At 38.2% G+C, this 22376-nt stretch overlaps 1 protein-coding gene across 5 annotated transcripts in view; it reads right to left on the bottom strand.

The window, feature by feature from the left end:
* The window catches only part of LOC129771811 (insulin-like growth factor 2 mRNA-binding protein 1), a 280305-nt gene that overhangs the window by 165366 nt on the left and 92563 nt on the right, over window positions 1-22376 (bottom strand). For 2 of the 5 annotated variants that reach the window (XM_055775860.1, XM_055775863.1), the window contains exon 1: window positions 15701-15910. The exons of 1 other annotated variant lie outside the window; for it this stretch is intronic. The gene's annotated coding sequence lies outside the window, so the exon portion shown is untranslated. Of the gene's footprint in view, window positions 1-15531; window positions 15664-15700; window positions 15911-22376 lie in introns of those variants that run through there. 2 more of the 5 variants (XM_055775862.1, XM_055775861.1) reach the window with 2 other exon arrangements.

Raw genomic sequence — 22376 nt, forward strand, 5'->3', positions numbered from 1 at the left:
AAAAAAGTTTCTTTAGATGTTATTCCATGTGTCATTTAATTATAGGTTATTGATTCAGCCGTAATTTTACGATTACAAACAAAGTTTTTGTTAGATTGTGCAGTTCTACTACCGAACCGTTTTAACCATTAGAAAAGCAGATATGCAGTTGTCGTTGGTTTTCTGCAATGTTCTCAAAAGGCGATTTTGAAGGAGTAATATTTTGGGCATAATACCAGTTATCATAGTGGAATAATTACATAAATGATTAAATAGATTTCCATATGCATTAGAACAAATGAGGTGAAAAAGCACGAGTTTTTGTTTTAGCAACTTCAACCCACCATTTCATACAGTTGCCATTACCGAGCTTTTCCTGCAGCCAACGATTTCACATATTTTCAAACTCTAAGATATATTGGTAGGAAGAGATGAAATCAATCAAAGAATAGAAAACAACCGCAACTACTAATAAAGCCTATTCGCTTTTCTTGCTTTTCAAAAAAGGATTTAGGATTATGCTCCGAATAAAACGATTTCAATGTTGCAGGCTCCGGAAGTGAAGCAGTTTGCGTTGCATCGAAAGAAAGATGCGCTGCCTGAGTCAACAATTGTCTAGTGTAATTGTGCCTCACGAGCACTCCGAGAGAAATCTGGATATTAAATGCAGAATGGTCGCTAGGAATTTGTTATTAAAACAAGTTTTCAATGCGAAAAAATCCAAAACAAAGGACATCTTTTTATTTATTTTTTTTTCTTTTTTTATCATTATAAAAATACAAAAAAAATAAGACTAATTTAAAATTGAACATAGACGCAATGCAATTATTTTTTTTTGAATATATGAAAGAATGTCCACGTGGAACAGGGGTGGGGTATAGTCAATGTTCACGCTTGTCCACGGAGGGGAAAGGGGGGAGTCTAAAATCGTGCTTTTTCTGTCCACGTGGTATGTGGACAGCCCCAAAGGGAAAGATCAAACATTCGTACTTAAATGTGTGTAAATTTACCATACATGATACATAAGTAAAAAAAACAGTATCGAGATTACGAGATTCCAGGTTTTCGCGGATCGAAATATTGGGGTTGGTATCCATATTATGAAAAATATAAGAGCCTTTGATTTAGATAACTTAAGAAATGCTCATTCGAGGAATAATGATTAGATTTTGTGTCTACCATGCGGGTTATTGGTTGAGGTTGGTCGAGTTGGTTGGAAATCTTTGGAATGATAGAATATAACCATCGACCTTTATCACTACCACGCCATTTTGTCTGCCAAGATACAACTGCACTTTCATGGGAAAAATTTACCTATTCATCCGATGGAATTGGCGTATGAAATTCCACACAAAGGTGACGTTGAACAAACTTTTTTTCAAAATTGTTGGCATTTCAAAATTGTTGGATTTCAGACACGAACTACGATGAAATTCACAGCTATCCTAGTGTGGTACAGACTAAAGTACTCGATAATTTCGATAATATTTCTTTTACTTATGTAATACGTATGTTAAATCTACACACATTCAAACTTTTCTTACTGACTTACACGTGTTTCGTGGCATATATGCATACAGTGACTCAAATCCGTAATCGTACTCCATCATGCAGATCTCTTTTCCCTATTTTTGGAAGTCGAAAACAAGCTTTCGGAACATTTTATTTAGATAAAAACATAGTGTCATATGAGAGTTAAAAGGTTTGCTATCTGTTCTAAGAATAATGGTTTTTATTTCTCTAAAAATGGCGAATGTATGTGCTAATGTATGGAAATCGTCTCAAACTCATATTCGTACGCTGGTTGAAATCTCAACTCGCTGCTTTCAGATTTTTTACTTTTAACCCATTGTTGACTTCCTCCATACGAAATGATAACCATCGAAGCCAAAAATATTAAATTTGGATACATCTACGGAAATAAAATCTTACCAGTAAGACATTGATGTGTTTCATGCTGTTTGGAAAAATCAAATTGGAGTTACTGATTTTTTTTTTGGCTCAGAAACGGTTTGACCCTCTGTGCTCGAGCATTCAAGTTACCCTTGGCACATAACAAACTTGTTTTTGCTCAATTTGGTTTTTATCGATGGTGTAATGAATCAGAATGTTCACTTGAACATTCTGAAGGAAAATATAAAGCAAAGTGTTAACAGAATGGGTTTGAATTGAGGATTCAAGATTTGCCAAGACAATAACCCAGAGCTCAAGACATATAAAGTTCGCACATGTATTACAATTGCTCAAAAGTTATTGATATTCCTCCAAAATTATCCGGCATCAATACCAGTAAAAAAGTAAGGAAGTTATCTGTGTGGGAAATTTAGAAAACCATCGAATTTCTGAAAATAATGAATTTAGAATCCACTTGATGAAAAAAATGATAAATATTCCTTCCGGATACACAAAAACATCGTAGGTAAGGCTAAAGTTAGCTAAATATAGTTGCAATAAAGTTCAGATTTCAACCAGCGTACGATTATGAGTTTGAGTCAATTTTCTTACATTAGCACATACATTCGCCATTTTTAGAGAAATAAAAACCATTATTCTGAAAACAGATAGCAAATCTTTCAACTCTCATATGACACTATGGCTTTATCTAAACAAAATGTTCCGAAAGCTTGTTTTCGATTTTCAAAAGAAGGGAAAAGGGATCTGCATGGTGGAGTACGATTACGGATTTGAGTCACTGTATATGCTTAGTTTGTAATTCCAATGCTCATGTCTATGTATATTATACCCGTGCAATGTTTACAAATCATTGATTTTTTTATCAATGGACCCCACTATCAGTCATCAAGATGGCGCTTTCTGTCACACAACACGAGGAACAATATACCTCTGTGATTTGACCGTCAAATTCGCCTGATTTGACACCTACATTTTGCAAAAAAAAATTATCTTCCACCTCCTTCCCGACCCTATCAATTTATAATTTTTTGTTTTATGGTTGATTTGATCAGTGTTCCTCCATGATTTATCAATTTATGTTTGTTTATCACATTGCCATTGAAAATACGGCGTTTATATCTTTTTCTTGAAATTTTATGTGATGAATTAAAAAATTACGTAAAAAAATTATTCACCCTCCAACGAATGCTACGATTTGAGTGTATTTTACAGAGTTTTAGTGCGTATTCCACAACTTTCTCGAATGTAAACATTGTGCCTAGCTGTCATTCAGTGCTCTTGAAGTTTTTGTGCTCAAAAATGAAAGTTATTTGTTGCAAAATGACCAGAAAAGCATTGAACATTACAAAACTGGCCAAAGTTACCGTAATATTTCCGATACTGTCCAACTTCCAACGGTCGGTAGAATTGTGCAGATGTACAAAAAGCGTGGTTCTATCTCACCAGCGAAGCGATCGGGACTTCCTTCAAAGACATCTGACCGAATTGACAAAGCTATCATCAAGAAGGCGGAGCTAAACCGAGGCTATCAGCTCCGAAAATTACGTAACAGATTGAAAACGAGCTTTCCATTCAACTGACATTACGATTCGTACGAAATCGTCTCCATAAGAAAGGTCTTAAGGGCCGAGTAGCGCTTAAGAAGCCATGGTTGCCCACAAAAAAATATCTAAAAAAGATTGAAGTGGGCCCAGGACCACATTTCATGGACCAGTGATGACCGGAATAAGGTGATTTGGTCAGATAAGACAAAAGTAATGCTGTTTGGGTCTGATGGTATCACAAGAGGATAGCGGCAAACCGGTGAAAGTTTGAAAAAGGAGTGTTTGTAGCTTACAGTCAAGCATGGCTGTGGTGAGTTACCTTACCAACTTTGATTTTTCAACCAACTGAGCATGACTTGGATTTTTTCTGCAGGTAAAGTCATGGTGTGGGGACCTGTGGCTACATCCGGCGTTGTAGAACATGAGTTCATCGATGGAACCATGACCAAGGAGGTTTATTTGAACATTTTGAAGCGAAAACTACCAGCTAAAGCTAAAGTTGGGGTGCAGATATACGTTCCAACAAGACGGAAATCCGAAGCACACCTCAAAGCTGGTTTCGCAGCGGTTCAAGGAAAAGCGCATCAAGGTTATGGAATGGCCAGCACAGTCTGTCGACCTTGATCCGATCGAGCATCTTTGGTCAATTTTGAAAATTAAGCTCCAGGGGCAAAAACCAACAAGCATCCAGCAATTGCGGCAGGTGATTTCAACTGAAAGGGACAAAATTACACCGGGAAACAACTGCTAAGCTTGTTGAGTCGATGCCACGACGCACAGTGCGGCGTCCCATAGACAAAAGTAAACAAATTCACGTTTATATTCACCCGAACTAAGTAGGCGGTGTGTTTTATACATATTTCAGGCATGCTGAAACAGTCTCAGTAGCCTTGTTAGCCCACCCAATTTGTCAGAACAAGCATGCGCAGTCAAGAAGTTTCTTCTAAGCACGTGGCAAATTAATTTTCACACTTTTACATTGAGTTTTCGTTTACGTTCGATATCTTTTAAAGTGAAACCCCAAATGGCGACGGTAGCAACACGTAAGTATAATCCGTTTCCATAACTATTATTGGGACATGCCGCAATCACTGTGAAAATGGACGCTTCTTTTTTAAAGTAGTTTTGTTCCTTAAGAAAACAATATACTAAAATTTCAAATCCTTCGGCAAAAAAAGTTCCGCGGAGTTCCGCTCCAAAACACCCCTCAACTTTTCAGTCATTATACCCTTGATATTCTGCAAGTGATTCTTGTTGCTCAAGTCTGCTCTTCTGACCACAGTTTATGTTTTTTAGATGATATTTCTACAATCAAGAATAAGAAAATTTTCGAACAATGGCTCCCAGTTGACCCCTCCTAAAGAAAAGATAGTTTGTTCACCTTTTTGTTGAGTTTTTATGATACGGATGATTTTTCTAAAGAATTTAAAGAAGAGCTTTTGAAATTTTGCAAAGTTTATTGCTACAAAATTAGCCAGAGATGGTCGAAATGCTGCAGATCATATTCAAAATTCCTAAAGCAAAATTCTGACTGGTTGTCAGAACCAGTTAAGCTTCCGGCATATCAGAAAGGTAAAACTAGAGACGATTTGCAGTCTGTTCCTCAAATTGGTAAAGGAAGACCTCAGAAATCGTTTAACGAATGTTCGAAAAAGACAAAAAGGCGACGTGTTGAAGATCTTGTTAACAACAATGCACCTGAAGAGCTTGCATTCGCTGCAAATGTATCAAACTGTTCGAGTGGAAATCAGGAGAAAACACTGACGGCGGAACAAGCACTGGCTCTATATGTTGATTTAGATCTCTCTGAAAGAAAGTACAATGTACTTCGAAGTACTTTGAACGAAATACATCCAAATTTGCTACCAAGTCTTTATGCATTGAAACAAGAAAAAGCAAAAATAACTCCTAAATTGATCGCTGCGACCGACACGTCTGCTGAAGTAGATTTACAAGATCTTATGAATTGCACCTCCGCTAGCATCGTCAAAGAAATTTCGCTAATGACTTCAACTTCAGTCAATCTCGTCTGTAAATGGGGTTTGGACAGCGGTTCAGGGCATAGTGCATACAAGCAAAAGTTTACGGAAGCAGGATGTTCAAACGAAAGTTTGTTAGTCGTTGCACCGGTTCCCTTGAAACTGATCGACTCCGCAAATAACGCTATCATCTGGATGAATCCTCGGCCAAGTTCAACATCGTACTGTAGACCGCTTAAATTTGTGTTCACGAAGAAAGACTCACAAGCTATTCTTGGCATTCAGTCAGAAATGGAGGAGAAAACTATAGCGTTACAGATTTTCATCATCAACAACGATAGCGCTCAGATCGTTGTAAGTTTTGAATTCCATCTTACTATGATAGATGGAAAGGTGGCAAATGTGCTTCCCGGAAATAAAGCTTCTGCAAAATGCTTAATTTGTGGATCTTTTCCGAAAGAGATGAATACATCGAAGGCTGTTGAGGCAGTACCAAATACCGAAACTTACAAGCTAGTCCTGTCACCACTGCATTGCAAGATAAAATGTTTTGAATGCGTAATTCTCATCGGTTACAAGTTACAAGCATTATAGAATGTTTAATAGTTTATAAATAATAACTATCATTCATTTCAACAGATTGCCATTCAAAACCTGGCAAGTGAAAACTGCTGAACATAAGCAAGGGTATGACTGGAGGAATCGAGAAATTCAACAGGCATTCATGTCAAGGATGGGTCTAGTTGTCGACAAGCCGAAACCGGGGTATGGTTCAAGCAATGACGGCAACACTGCACGAAAATTTTTCTCGGATCCACAAACCAGCTCGGAAATAACAGAGGTAAGTTTGGAGCTGATGACGAATTTCGCTACAATTCTCCGTATAATATCGTCGGGGCGAAAAATTGAAATGTCCAAATACCAGAAACTATTGTCGGATACAAGAGATCTCTACATAAGCCTGCACGGATGGTATTTTATGCCTGTAACTGTGCATAAGTTATTGGTAAACAGTTCAGATATTATGGGAGCATTTGATCTGCCTATTGGCCAGTTATCGGAAGAGGCTTTAGAAGCTACACACAGGCTGATCAGGGAGAACAGGTTGAAGCATACAAGGAAAGCATCAAGAATTTACAGTAAGAAGGACTTGATGAACTATATGTTGCTTTCTTCTGACCTTTCCATAGCAGGGAAGAGAAAAACTATGGCGAATAATCATCACACGGATGTCAATGATATTTCTTCTTTTTTTGCTGATACAGTTGAATTTGATTCTGTTTGTCTTTTTAATGAAACTGAATAATTTACAAAATAATCGAAAGATGTAAGAAAAGAAATAAGACATAAGCCTTCTCATCACATTAATTAAAAGAGGTGTACTTATTCCTCAACTAACAAATATTACAAAATAGAGGAAAAAATTTACCTTTAAGGAAAATTCCAAAATAATGAATAAATTATAAAATAGTGTAGAGTTTCTCCTGCTATACAATACATATATAGAATGTAAAAATCAAATGTGACCCTAGAAAACAATAGAAAAAAATTTAAAAATTGAAAAATCACTACAGTGGCGTTTGTGTAATTTTATTATTTGTGTATTATCCAAACAGGAGAAATATTCCGGAAAGCATTTTATTTCTTCATAACATCATTAATTTGGCGTTTAAGATACTTTTGCGATTATGTACAAAACGTTAGTTTTTTATGCAAACAAAATCGTATAAAGCATTAATCTTTTATGCAAAGAGTAAGAATATATAAATCAAACATTGCCCTAGAGTAAAAAGTATTTAATTGTTAACAATGAAGCATTAGCAACTTAGACGAAAAAATGTATAAAACGGTGGCGTTCAGGTCACTGTGCCGTCGGATGAGATATAAATGATTGTGTGTTTTTAGCCTTTTATCTAAACAGGAGAAACATTCCAGAGAACAATTTAATTTTATGTCACTATTAATATACCATACACTATTAATTTGGCGCTTAAGACTCTTTTGTGATTACGTATAATACATACGATTTTAATGCAAATAGTAGATTTCATCATAACTAACATTTTTTCCATTATAGCTATTCGAAAAAATGACTATAAGGGTTGTTTTGATTTTTGTCCCGCATTCCCATATATTCAACGCACTGTGCGACGCCACGAGCAGTTATTGAAGACAAAGGTGGTCACACGAAGTACTAAAACTATGTGAGTCAGAGGGGTGGATATACTTTTTTGCGTTATTTTTGACCTTTTTTTAACATCATGTCTCAAATACAAGAGAATTTGTTTTTTATTCTAACTGGCATGAATTGGGATTGTTTTTTATAGAAATAATAATAAACTAAACAACAGTTACGATGAGTAAAAGTTTTCAATACGGGAAATGTGAAAAGCGTGAAAAGCAATAGTCATATCAGCGATGACAAATGTACAGTGTCGACGTCTGGTGGCGACATTCGCGTTTCGAACCCAAATTGTTCTCTATCAGATTAGAAGGTCCGAAAGCCGTTTTAAATTGCTAAAATTTTAATGAAATTTATTTTTGACGATATTTTATTACTTGATGCACGTAGTCTTTCTTTATCGCAGCTGTTTATTTTATTAATGCTCATTTAGCACTGCAGCTGTAAAAGAGCCGAATTTATTCATGTACATTTTATCTCATCGATAACATGTTGTATATTACACAATGTCGCCTTTTTCGGAGTAAGAATATTCCTATAGTTGATATGAGGCTTCCATTGTTGTGTTATTAATAGCACCAATTAGCGATGTTTCTTCCTGCATGCAGCAGAGCGTTGACGGTGAGAGGCTGAGATCACCGTCACAAGATGATTGTTGCGTGGACATAGTAGCCAGAATAACACACAAAGATGGTCAATTGAGTACCCTGAGTATTGAGCTCATGATCGTTCGCTAAGTAGCGGACACGCTACTAATTTGGCTGCGAAGACCCCAAACAACGTATTGTAATTTGTTTACAAACAAAATACAGTAGATTTTTAAGATAGTCGCAAAGTGGTTCCAAAAAAAGCGAAATTTCTAATTATACAACCAAAACAAAACTGGAGTTATGAATTTTTATGAACGCTCACTACAACAAAACACTCACAATACTTTCAGGATCGCGGCCTGACACTCATTAAAAATGCGAAAGATACAGTGACCCAAACTCAAATTCGTACGCATCCATGCAGATCTCTGTTCACTGCTTTTGAAAGTCGAAAACAAGCCTTCGAAACATTCTATGGAGATAAAGTCTTAGTGTCACATGAGAGTGAAAAGGTATGTTTTGAAAGATGCTTTTAATTTCATAAAAAAAAAAGATTTTGGATTAGCCAGTGTACGGTAGTTGAGATTTCAATCTTTAGTATGGTAACCCTTGTTCATTGCATCTGCTGCTAGCTGCCTTCAGCCGTTATCTACGAGCTTTTTGGTGTATTCATCCATTCATGCTTCAAGTGCTTTTCAAGATCCTTATCGTTCGAAATTTGACTTTGTCATAGTTTTTTAAATGGGAGTGATATCGGAAGTTTGTGGTAGACTAAATAGTAGTAGTGAAAAGGGATCTGCATGGAGGTGTACGAATTCGAGTTTGAGACATTGTATAAATAGATTTTCTTCAATGACGTAAGAAGCTTTTTTGATACGAATTACCGTTTTGTTAACAATGTTCTTCTCATCTTTTCTAAATGATTTAGTTTCACAACATATCCTAGAATTTTATTGTTTCAGAAAGTTTCAGTTACAGTACTCTTTCATTTTAACTTGAAATAAGCACATAAAACTTAACCTGGTACGGCTCAATTTGGGAAACCAGATGTAAGACCCTTATCAGGATCTTAGAACTTTACTTTCATTGACAAATCATCACTCAATAATGAATCAACTACATTTTAAGTTGCACTGACACTGACGCTGCGTAGATATTCAATGAAGGTTCAATAAAGGAAATATTTCTTCTCCTCCGTGCACGCCCCTTTCGTTTTAAATTTATTCGTTTCGTTCTTCACACTTCATAAGTTGCAATCGTCATTTTCAGAGTGTATTGAGCATTAATTTATGCGAGCAATTTATATTCGAATAAAATTTTCGTTCTTACATTTGAATCGTACTTATTGAAACCAATCGAAATAGAAAGGCAGGTGGTTTGCAATAGGATTTTCGATAAATAAATCGCAAAACACCATATAATTTAGGAAATGTTCACGCAATGAAGCCAAATCTTTGGTGATAAGTTACATGTGATAGTAAAGGACACACGTTTTCACCAGTGTTGCCAGATGTACAGATTTATCTGGAATGGTACAAATTTTTTCGTTTCCTTGTGAAAAAGGCACAGATTACAGATTTTTGTTCGTGTAAATTTTTTAACACTGTTATCTACTCATTTCTATCACTTGTAGGCATCTGAGGAAGCTCCCGTTGTTATGCTGCTTTCTGTCTCAGCAAACTTGAAAATATTGTCGCGTGGATGTCACGACCGTGTGGGTGAGGCAATTGATTCAATCTTTAAAATAACTAACAGAAACTAAAGACTTAAAAACAAATATTGAAAGATTTTTAAAAATATCGTTCGAATTTTAGTTACGGCTTGATGTCAATAATATTTTTTTTCTCATCTCATTCGTTTGAGATGTCCTACTTTCTAATGTTCGATGTAAGGCGAGAAGATGCAAAAGTTTGCGTCATCGGTTAGGGTTAAATAAATAACACTGTTTATATTTTTCTTACTGAGGCGCAGTTCCTGTTTTCAGGATTGAAAAAACAAGGAGTGGGTTATATCTGTGATATAACCGCAAGGTAGACGTAGGACTACCGTTGACCCGGTAATCATTTATTTGAAATTAGATCTGAATCAACTCTAAACGAATGAATGAATGAATATTTTAAAAGATTGCTGAAAGTTTTTCTTATTAGTGTGTGGGTAAATGAGTATAAGTGTGGAATTGTTATGAACATAAAATTCAACTTTTTCGAGCTTGTTGGTGGTTCCGAAACGAACCGATAGAACTTGAGTGGCCTTGTAAAAGCAACTGAAGATGTTTGATACATGATTCATGTTTGTTTTCGTGAGAATAACACGAGATTTTTCATGATCACTCCATGCGCAGAATAGAAACTGAGGGCGCCATTTCACGGTGAAAACGTAATAAAGTCTATCCTAGCATAACCTTGCATAAAATTCATTTTGTTTTAATCGTGATGTGGCAATTTTTATGACTGTTCCATGCGAAAGCAGAACAGAAACTGATAGGAGTAAAAGTACTCACGCCTTGCATGTGTCCGCTATGGTTTCCCAAACACTAATGCAAGCGAGCAGAAGAAATCACAGCTCGCATGTATTCGCTATGACGGTTTCTCCAGGTGCCTAGATTATGCGTCCGTGTTCGGGAATACATTGCGATCACCAATCATGATCAATGAACTAGATTGTTATGATTTCAATAGCTTGCTTTCAAAGCAATTTTTAAGCTATTGAAACGATTTTTTGGACCAATAAGTGACAATCATATAACTCGTTGACATTCTATCTTTCGGATGAAGTGACTGTTATACCACTCCATTCAGCCGGTAAACAGGTATTAACGTTCAAAACCTTGCAGTCCAGCGTCACTCTCTCGTTTTCGAAACTTTGAACTTGCACTCCGGTACAGAAATGAAATACGTAGTAAATACGTCAATACCTAAAAGAACCATCGATGCGTTTTGACTTAGGATAACGTTTTCGAGAACTCTGATGATCGCGTAGATTTTTGTACTTCTGGTACGATTTGCGATTGAGAGCTCCTCTAATTTACTCCAAATTTAGAAAAATTGACTAAAAACAGATGAACGTATCAATATGAAACTTTCACAGGTGTTTTGGGGGTACATTAGGCTCAAAATTTGCCTGCTAATATTATAACTTACTACAAAATTTGCAGAATTACAAATAATTTCCAAAAAACACTAAAAAAACTGTTTTTGGCACTTTTTTTAAATCGATGGGAAAAATAAAAAAAAATCCCGACTGCTATAAATTAACTTTAAACAGAATTTAGTGAAATTTTCAAAACTGCCCTTCGATCATTACCTCTTGAATTATTCATCATTGAAGACGAAGGTGTAATATTTCATTCAAGAAGAGATACCTCTGTATGGAATGTTCCTACAGGAACGTTCTAGGAATCAAATAAAAGCTAGATTAACACGTTGACTGCTACGTCAGTCACCGGTGACTGACACCGAGTTTTCGCCCAGGTTGCGTCAATCACTGACAGTATAACATATGATAATAAAGGTAACTAATATGAGCATATACAGCCATTCAATGCCAAACTAATATAGTTGTTCTCAGATTTTCGTCAAAAGTGGTAGTTTCGTTCTTTATCGCAAACTTTTAGACCCGTATTTTTTTATTTTTTTGTTAGAGTGCACATTTTCATTTTAGGGTGATCCGAAATATCGATCCCCTTTCCCCTTTTTTCCAAAAATGATTTAAAAAAAAAAAACTCATAACATGTGAACTACTGAACCGATTTAGATGGTCGACATATCAAACTATCTAAATTAAAGCTTCTAAGCTAGTCATTCTCGAAAAAATGCAACGCTTGCAAAAATTTCAGCTTTTGTATTTGTCATTATTGAATGTATTTGTTTTTTATAGCTTTCAGGGTCTCGGGACCAAGAGCGCTATATTTTTTTTATATTTTTTAAGGGAAACTCAGAATTTTTCACATAACATATCTCGAAACCAGGGAAGCGTTTTTTTCGTTTTTGAGTTATGATTTTTCAAAGATTTCAAAGACTTTTTTCAAAAAATTATTACTTTGAAACTACTGGACCGATTCAGATGATCGACATATCAAACTAAAGCATACTAGCTACCCTTTCTTGAAAAAATAACACACTTGCCAATATTGAAATATATATATTAAATAGAAATATTGAACGAAAACTGAAAACATGCTAACTTTGAAAAATCATAACTTAAAAACGAAAAATAACACTTCTCTGGTATTCGGATATATTATGTGGAAAAATCTCAGCTTTCAGGAGAAAATATAAAAAATATGGTGCTCTCGGTCCCTAAACAATGTAAGCTATAGGAAACAAATATAATCAATAATTACGAAAACAAAATCCATTTCTATTCAGAGTGTAATATTTTTTCAAACAAGACTAGCTTATTGGCTTTAATTTGATATGTCGATCATCTGAATCGGTTCAGTAGATTAAAAGTTATGATTTTTTGTAGTGGAAAAAATGGGAAAAAAAATGATTTTTCGGACCATCGGTTATCTTTGAAAAACAATAACTCAAAAACGAAAAAAAATGCCTCTCTGGTTTCGAGATATGTTTTGTAAAAAGTTTTCTATTGCAACTATGGTAAAAAAGATCAGCTAATTGGCTTTAATTTGTTATGTCGATCATTCACATCGGCTTAGTAGTTCAAAAGTAATTAATTTTTAAAAAAAGTCATTTTTTAAAAAAAGTGGAAAAACTTTGTTTTTTCGGACCAACCTAAAATGGAAATGGTCACCCTAACAAAAATATAAAAAATACGGGTCTAATGGTTTGCGACAAAGAACAAAATTTCCACTTACCACGAAAATCTGAGAACAAGTATATCGGTTTGACATGGAATGGCTGTATAATCAAATAAGCTTATAAGCATTCCCTTTCGAACAAAAATACCGCGATTTTATAGAGACTCTATGGAAATTTTCAAACGTATTAGGGCTATCGTTTCTTATCGTAGTGGAAGGCATTTTTGTTCGAAAAGGAATGCTTATAAGCTTATATGCTTATATCAGTTACCTTACAGTTACCAGCTTTAAAATAATGTATATCCTATCTGAATGCGTTGATTTTCAACATCGACTTCACACTCTATTTTTTCAAGAATTCGCATTGTGGTCTACAATCAGTTCAGTCCGTATTAGAAAAACGCATTGCGGCCAACAGATGTTCAGCAATATTTCGCACATCCCGAAGGGAACAAATCAAATTAACTCAACTCAGGAAATATTGAAGTTCAAACCATTGAAAAAGCTGAAATCGTCCGCAAAAAGATGGTCCTTACTGGAATCCGTCGTTAAACGTAACTAAGAGAAATCCAATAAGAACCGAAACCACACAGAAAACGCACTTTAATTTATTTGAACGACTCGATGATGCTATTGATTATAGTATCTAAGGTATCAGGATCATACTTTGGAGATATCGAGCAGCATCTGAAGAAGCCACAAGATATCGATAAATTTGAATGAAAACTTACCCGAATAGTTATAAACGATGAGAAAATTTTATCAGAACCTGTCCGTATCCTAAGCATATCCTAAGCTACTTTATGTCTCTTATTCAAGCGTTGGCAGTTCTCCAGTTTTTGAATATTATGCTACCATCACCATCTCGTCAAATCAATGATAACTATGTCGATCAATAGTACTCAAGTTAAGATTATGTTTCATAATTGGACTAATAAATTCAATATAGATATCAATACAGATTTTCTGAGAAAAAACTGGGATGGGATAGGGATTTTTTTCAGACAAAAAATACAGATTTTCTTATAGCAACCTTGCTCAACACTCGAAATGGATACAAACTATCTCTTTCAACAAAGCTTCCATTTGATTGTGAAGGGCAATTTCCAAATTCAAACAATTCGTTTCGTCTTTCACTCATCCGTAAATTGTTTAGTTCTCTTTCTAATGTGTATATCATTAGTAAATAACATTCGCTGCCATTAAATTAGAATCATTAGAACCATCAGAGAATTGAATTAATAGTATGTAAGCTAAGTATAACAAGAGCATCACCCAGCAAATGATAAATTCAATTTTTGAGTAAACTTCTTACGTGCTAATAAAAAGGATATGCAACAAATCTTTTCAATCGGATCTTTGAAGGAAACAAGTACAGATGGAAAAGACTTTCGTTCTTCCAGTACAGATGAATATGTGGCAACACTAGTGATGACCTTAGCGATCCTAAGTTTGCGGAGCAATGGCATCGTAGAAATCTTCTTTATGAAAAATGCTTGGTGCAAGGGAAATATTACTGAACAATAACTATCATGAAATGCTGAATTGATGCTATTATGGAAGAGGCGCATAGTCAATGACATTCTCTGGGTCTGTAACTCTTTCTGATGATATAGACTTATTTGAAAATCCGAGAAACACATAACGAATAATTCCTAGATGAAACACAATATTTAAACAGATAGGAATGCAAAACAATTTGGAAGGTTTATAATGGCATTTGGATACTGTTACGGTCTATGGAGATGAGAAATACAGCATTGTTTGGATTTTTAACATTTCTTGCTAAATTGCACACAATAAGATCCTTTATGCATCATTTGTTTAGTAATTTATCACAGACGTAAAATTCTGATGAATTCTGAATGAAACTTAGCCAGGACAGAAAGAAGTGTGTTTTTATCGTCGTAGAAGTGCAACCCACGCAATGCCCCATGTTGCCTTTGATAGACGACGTCATCTGAAGCATCAAAACAATTCCCCGAATCGTTTTCAAAGGATAATATCGCATCACAAAATGCTGGACACATCGTACCCGAGAAAGTTGTTATTCAAGGAATAACATGGCATTGACGGGGATGGGGAGATCATGAATCTTGCTAATGATTCTCCCGAAATCTGGACAAGCTTCGGAATTGGATTCGCTGGCTCCTTTCTTCTGAGTGTTTTCATGCTTTCTGAATTTCCGGAATAATTTACTCAATCATTAAGCTTCCTCACAGGAAGTCGCAGTGAAAAATATGGCACTATTCCTGATTTTGTTGACACATCACAGATTCGGTTGTGAGGGGAGGAGTATCTCGGTGGTTCCCGGTTCAGATGCGCGCGCGATCTATCGCTTCAGCGGCTGGGACCATCGAAACGGTGTCATTTACCTTTGAACCGAGTGAACCTTTTTTTTCGGCGGCTGAACTTTAGAGCTCTCGCATTTGAACTTTTGAGCTGCACATTTGGGCAATCACTGAGGAAATCGATCCTTGGGACGTTTCCGAGAGCAATCTAGAGCTAGGGTCCATCACGTTTATTGCGTCCTCTCTATTTTTAGTAGGTAACACCAGCGCTCGATTGTAACGTGGACTCTCACCACGACGGCAGTGAAGTTGGCAGGCGCTTGGTTGCTTTGAGGGAACTGTACGCGTAGTCCTTCAAATCTTCGCACTGCTGCTCCTTCAGGCTTTTCACCGTACCGAAAAACCAACTATTCGAAGCACTTTTTTTCGTCGTTTTCGCCCGTGGAACGAAATGATTCTTACTCTTCTTTGGACACGCTTGTCGCGCCGAACTCAAAACAAAAACCGAACAATTAATCGAAATTTTGAACTGGCCGAAAGTTTCTAGTATTCTATCCGCACTGATTTAGCCCGGGATTAGCGAAAATCAACAAAAAACTCAAAAACGATTCCTGTGTGTACAATTTAGACAATCCGAAAGAGATACAACATGGCGACAAGAAATTTCTACTCTGACAAGCGTGTGCTTCGTCGGAGTGTTACAGGGACTCCTTTCGGTGCCTACTCTCCAATACATCTGTAAACAGGATCCTTTTCTTCCACACACTCTCTCACTCCCTCTCTCTCGGCGTTCGTCCTGTCGCCCGTATCCCAGCACAAGCGTCCCTACCCGTCGCCGCGGCCTGCCCCTTGAGTACATGCGTTCATCTCTCCAATACACGGACAGGAGGAGGACGAGCGAATGCCGAAAAACGCGCGGCATTCACAGCTCGGAAGGAATATCGATCTAATGCCACAGAAATGACGCTTCCTCGGGGCCCCGTATCTGTATGCGTATCCCCTCTCATCGGCGCAAAACAATTGAAAGACCAACACACACCAGCGGCATGGAAACGACGAACTGCCGAAAAAGCGAACCTTCGCATTCGCCCCGAAAATGAAAATGTAAAGAACCATATCCTTCCCGGGCCCAGATCCCAGGTACGACGACGACGAGGATGACGAGCGGCACTCCAACAAGCAACGGAGCAAATAACCTTTCTCGTCGAATGAATAAAACATTACGCTGCGAAAAACCCCGAAAGCGCGTTAGAAAGAAAGAAGAGCCGTGTGGAATAGAATAGGCAAAATTTGTAAACGGGACACCACCATAAAAGAGGTCCTCTGTTGCCACAAGGATGGAAGGCAGAAACAGTACGAACAAAAAAAAACAACAAACCGAAAAACTTAACCTTGTTTAGAACGGCGTTATGTTGTGTTTTCACGCACGCACATACCTACTCATTCAGCGGTCCCCTTGACGATAACCGACCCTTTTACGCAGAACATGCCAGGATTAGAGAACTCATAGAAAAACATACAGGCCCAAACTCTGCAGAGCACGTTTGGTGGAAATTGAAATTGCCTATTTCACTATTACCCCCTTTTCGGGTCACCGTCAACTCGGGGATCGGATCTATGGAAGGTCCGTCCGAAAGCGGGCTTATGCTTACGCACGAACATTCCCACATCTTCAGAGCGAGAGAGAGAGAGAGAGAGAGAGAGAGAGAGAGACAGTGAAAAGGGATAACAAATAAATGAGCGCGTTGACTCCACACTTCGCTATGTGGGTCCAGTAACCACCCAGGACGATTCTGCGCAGAATCGCGATCTCTAGTAGCAGCAAGACACGCCATCCCAGTGGTAGCCATTAACCTCTCGTCATCATCCTGTATCATACCAGCGTGTGTTTATGAGTGTTTGCGTGCACACGGATGTATGTGTGCTGTGCGTAAACGATTGACAAACGAGAGTCGACCGCCGAGTAGGAAATGCACATCCCGTGCTCCACCAAACAACTCCGCATCGGGAAGCGCAATAGGGCACGAGCACAAGGTGAAAGTGACGTGGATGCTGGGAGGGTGATTACAGAACACGACGGGCGGTCGATGGCCCGAGAGTGAAAGCAAACACATTTCCCGCGCGCGTCCTTGGGCGAAAATACTCTCGCTTTCCCGGCAGACGCGCGGATGACGGCGTCCCGTTTGTGGTAAAGTGGAAGTTGCAAGTTTGTGTGCCGTAAACAGAAACGCGACATCTCAGAAGCCGAAGAAGCCTGTGGGTGATAAACCTAGAATTTCCCCTCCGGTCGCCACCCCGAGCAGATTGAAAATGAAAATGTAGGGTGATTTTTGTTTCTCTCGATTGCGAAGCAATTCGTTTGGGTTGTAATTGGGAAGCATTTTTCATTGTTGTTGATCTCAACGTGTTGTTCATGAGTTGCATAACAAATCAACTCGCAAAACGAAAGTTAAAATGGAATACGTCAGCATGTTTTTTTATTCTAAAAAAATCACTGTTCAAAAATCGTTTCACCTTCGACAGGATGCTCTCAAATGAAATCGTGTTGTATCATGCTACTTGCTACTTGTCTACTGGCTAGGGATACCCTCCGTCCTGATTTAGCAAGACATGTTCTGATTTTGAGATCCTTTCGGGGCGTCCTAATTTATGTTTCATATTTCAACAATTGTCCTGATTTTTTACAGGAAATTCAATTTTGTTTTTTTATTTTTTTTTTTATTAATTCGTTTATTTTTACAGGCTCAGTTACTTAAGTTTAAAGGAGCCGAATTCTTAAATATAATTTTAAAACTATATATATATATAAACAATTTTCTTACATCTATGGTTAGTAAGGTGGAAAACCGATTACTCGCGGTGTACTCGAGTTTAGAAGGGTGACATATTTTTAGGAGAAGGATGGGATATAAGGAAATTGTAACAATGTTGATGAGCACTCAATTCTTAAATCTATTCGTATATCTATAGTTTATTTACATTTCAACTTATTCTACTATTCATAGCAAGGGGACGAATTACCCGCAAAGGAAGGAAAGGAGGGTATAAGGATGTAGGGACAATCACACACGGAGATCTATAGCTTTAAGGAAAACATATATATGGGACATGTAATCAAGGTCTAACCAAGCCAACACATCTCTCACCGGCACATTGGGCTGTCTTCCTCGGGCCCGAAGGGAGTTTTCTAAATTCGATCTGGCGACCAGATACACCTCGCACGACCAAACAATGTGCTCGATGTCGTGATAACCTTGGTCACAAACGTAGAGATTGCTGCTGGCAAGATTGAAACGAAAGAGTAGTGCATCTAACGAACAGTGATTGGACATGAGTCGGGAGAAGGTGCGAATAAAGTCTCGACTCAAGTCTAGACTTTTGAACCACGGTTTGAGGCTAACCTTAGGGATAATCGAGTGAAACCACCGGCCCAATTCATCTTCATTCCACTTGCGTTGCCAGTTAGCGATGGTATTTTTGCGAACTAAAGAATAAAATTCATTGAAGGCGATTTGACGCTGATAAATATCGCCTCCAATTGCACCTACCTTTGCTAATGAGTCAGCCCTCTTATTACCCGGAATGGAGCAATGTGAAGGGACCCAGACAAAAGTAATGACATAACAGCGTCTGGATAAAGCACTCAAAATTTCTCGTATTCTCTCAAGGAAGTACGGCGAGTGCTTTTCCGGCCTCACTGAACGGATAGCTTCGACAGAGCTAAGACTATCCGTTACAATGTAATAGTGTTCAACAGGTCGTGAGGCGACGCTGTCCAGCGCCCAATGAATTGCTGCCAATTCAGCAATATACACTGAGCAAGGATTCTGAAGACTGTGGGAGGTGCTAAAAAATTCGTTGAACACTCCAAATCCTGTGGACTCGTTTATAGTGGACCCATCAGTAAAGTACATATTATCACAATTGATACCCCCATACTTTTCATCGAAGATCGTTGGAGCGATCCTCGATCGTTGGTAATCTGAATATCCATGAATATCTTGCTTCATGGACAGATCAAAATGCACAGAGGAATTGATGTAGTCAGGGAAACAAACACGGTTAGGAATATACGAAGAAGGATCAACCTGCATGGAGATGAATTCATGATATGAACTCATGAATCCGGAGTGAAAATTTAGCTCGATCAGCTGCTCAAAATTTCCGATCACCAATGGGTTCATAACCTTACACCGGATGAGGAACCGAAGAGATAATAAATTGAAGCGATCTTTTAGTGGGAGTACGCCTGCCAAAACCTCGAAGCTCATGGTATGCGTTGAGGGCATACATCCCAACGCGATACGGAGACAAAGATACTGAATTCGCTCGAGTTTAATGAGGTGTGTTTTGGCAGCTGATTGAAAACAGAAACTGCCATACTCCATCACTGAGAGAATAGTTGTTCGATACAACATTATAAGATCTTCGGGATGGGCTCCCCACCAGGTGCCGGTAATTGCACGGAGAAAGTTTATTCTTTGTTGGTATTTTTTACTCAGATACCTAATATGGGCCCCCCAAGTACATTTGGAGTCGAACCAAACCCCAAGATACTTGAATGACATAGCATGAGTGATCGGTTTACCCAAAAGTTGAAGCTTTGGTTTTGCTGGTCTATGCTTCCTAGAAAAAACCACCATCTCTGTTTTCTCCGTGGAGAATTCGATCCCTAGCCCAATGGCCCAGGTTGAAAAATTGTTCAAAGTATCTTGTAAGGGTCCTTGCAGGTCGGATTCGTTTGATCCTACGACAGACACCACTCCGTCATCTGCAAGTTGTCTTAGGCTGCAATTTTGTGTAAGGCAATTGTCGATGTCGCTTACATAGAAGTTGTACAAAAGAGGGCTTAAACATGAGCCCTGGGGGAGGCCCATGTAGGAGACCCGATTTACTGTCGAATCCCCGTGAGAAAAATTCAACTGTTTCTCACAAAGCAAGTTATATAACATATTATTCAATAGAGGCGGCAGACCCCGAGAGTGTAATTTGTCCGACAAAACCTCTATTGAAACAGAATCAAAGGCCCCCTTTATGTCCAAGAATACTGAAGCCATTTGTTTTTTTTTCGGCGTAAGCCATTTGAATTTCTGAAGAAAGCAACGTAAGACAATCATTCGTCCCCTTGCCCCTGCGGAACCCATATTGTGTATCTGAGAGTAAGCCATTTGTTTCAACCCAACGATCAAGGCGAAACAAGATCATTTTCTGCAACAATTTCCGTATACAAGACAGCATTGCTATTGGGCGGTACGAATTGAAGTCGGACGCGGGTTTTCCGGGTTTTTGAATAGCTATAACTCGTACTTGTCTCCAATCATCTGGAACAATATTATTCTCCAGAAACCGATTGAATAAATTCAACAAGCGATGTTTCGCCACATCAGGGAGGTTTTTCAGCAAGTTGAACTTAATTCTATCCGATCCCGGAGGAGAATTGTTACATGAAAGCAGAGCAAGAGAGAATTCTACCATCGAAAACTCGGAATCAAGATCGCACCTACCTTGTGGTATATCTCGAACAATTTTTTGCACAGGAGCGGAATCAGGACAAACCTTCCGTGCAAAATTAAAAATCCATCGATGTGAATATTCTTCGCTTTCGTTCGTTGAAGAGCAATTTCTCATGTTTCGAGCCACTTTCCATAATTTTTTCATTGACGTTTTTCGTGACAAACCTCCCACGAAATTTCGCCAATAAGCACGTTTTTTCCCTTTGATTAAGTTTTTAAATTGATCTTCAAGGGCTAAATACGTTTGAAAATTTTCAGGGGTTCCACGTTTCCGAAAAGCTTTAAATGCATTCGATTTTTCTACATAAAGCTTGGAACACTGGCTATCCCACCATAGATTGGGAGGCCTTCGACGAATAGTGGAGCCTGGGATGGGTTTCGTTTGAGCGCGAACCGCGCTGTCATATATCAAACGAGAAATTAAGTTATACTCCTCCAATGGAGGCAAACCATCTCTGGAATTGATGGCTAGAGCAATCGCGTCCGCATATTTTTTCCAGTCGATGTGTCTTGTGAGGTCATATGCCATGTTTATAGATTCTGAAGAATTCGACCCAATGGTGATGGAAATTTTGATTGGCAAGTGATCACTACCGTTGGGGTCCTGGATTACATTCCACTTGCAATCTAACGATAGTGAATTCGAGCAAAGCGAGAGGTCAAGAGCACTTGGTTTAGCAGGAGGTTTAGGTACACGTGTTGTTTCCCCAGTGTTTAAAACGGTCATATTGAAGCTGTTACAAAGGTCATATATCAACAATGAACGATTGTCATCGTACTGTTCCCCCCAGGCAGTTCCGTGAGAGTTGAAGTCTCCCAAGATCAATCGTGGCTCAGGAAGAAGTGAGCACATGTCAACAAGTTGCTTGCGGCTAACCGCAGCTCTCGGAGGCCAATACAAGCTGACAATACTGAGGTCTTTGCCTCTGATGTTTGCATGACAAGCAACAGCTTCGATCCCTCCAATAGGTGGAAGGTCAATTCGAAAAAATGAGTGGCACTTATTGATCCCCAAAAGCACCCCTCCGTATCTATCATCACGGTCCAAGCGTATAATAATAAAATCGTGGAAAGAGATATCATCTCGCGAAGAAAGCCAAGTTTCGGACAGAGCAAAAACATCACAATTGAACCTATGAATTAAAAATTTGAATGTATCCAATTTAGGGAAAAAACTACGACAATTCCACTGTAAAACAGTGATATCTTCGACCTCTCTATTTGAATTAGACATCAAGAGAGATAATCATTGCAAGGAGGGGCCATGTTTGCATCAATTGTTGCAAAATTGTCTTTAATACTGGAAGCATTGAGATGACATTGGTTCTGATGGAGTCGGAAACATTAAAACACTTGAAGATTTGATCCAAAAGGTCAAATAACTTTATAAATCCCGATTGGGAAGTTGAACTAGACGGAAAAATAGGGACAGTTGGGGTTTTTGATGCCCCCTCGAGTGCTGGGTCGTTCGAAGATGAAATATTCCCACGGAAGCCAGGAGGAACCTGATTTTGCTTGTCCGCTGCACTCGATTTTTTAGGCAAGCTAACAGAGGATATAACCGTGGGGACTTGTTCTTGAACTTTGGGAGTGGTCACATTTTTGCGCCGGGGATTCCCTTTGAA

This window comes from Toxorhynchites rutilus, chromosome 2, assembly GCF_029784135.1.
Source record: "Toxorhynchites rutilus septentrionalis strain SRP chromosome 2, ASM2978413v1, whole genome shotgun sequence".
Classification (NCBI taxonomy): domain Eukaryota; kingdom Metazoa; phylum Arthropoda; class Insecta; order Diptera; family Culicidae; genus Toxorhynchites; species Toxorhynchites rutilus.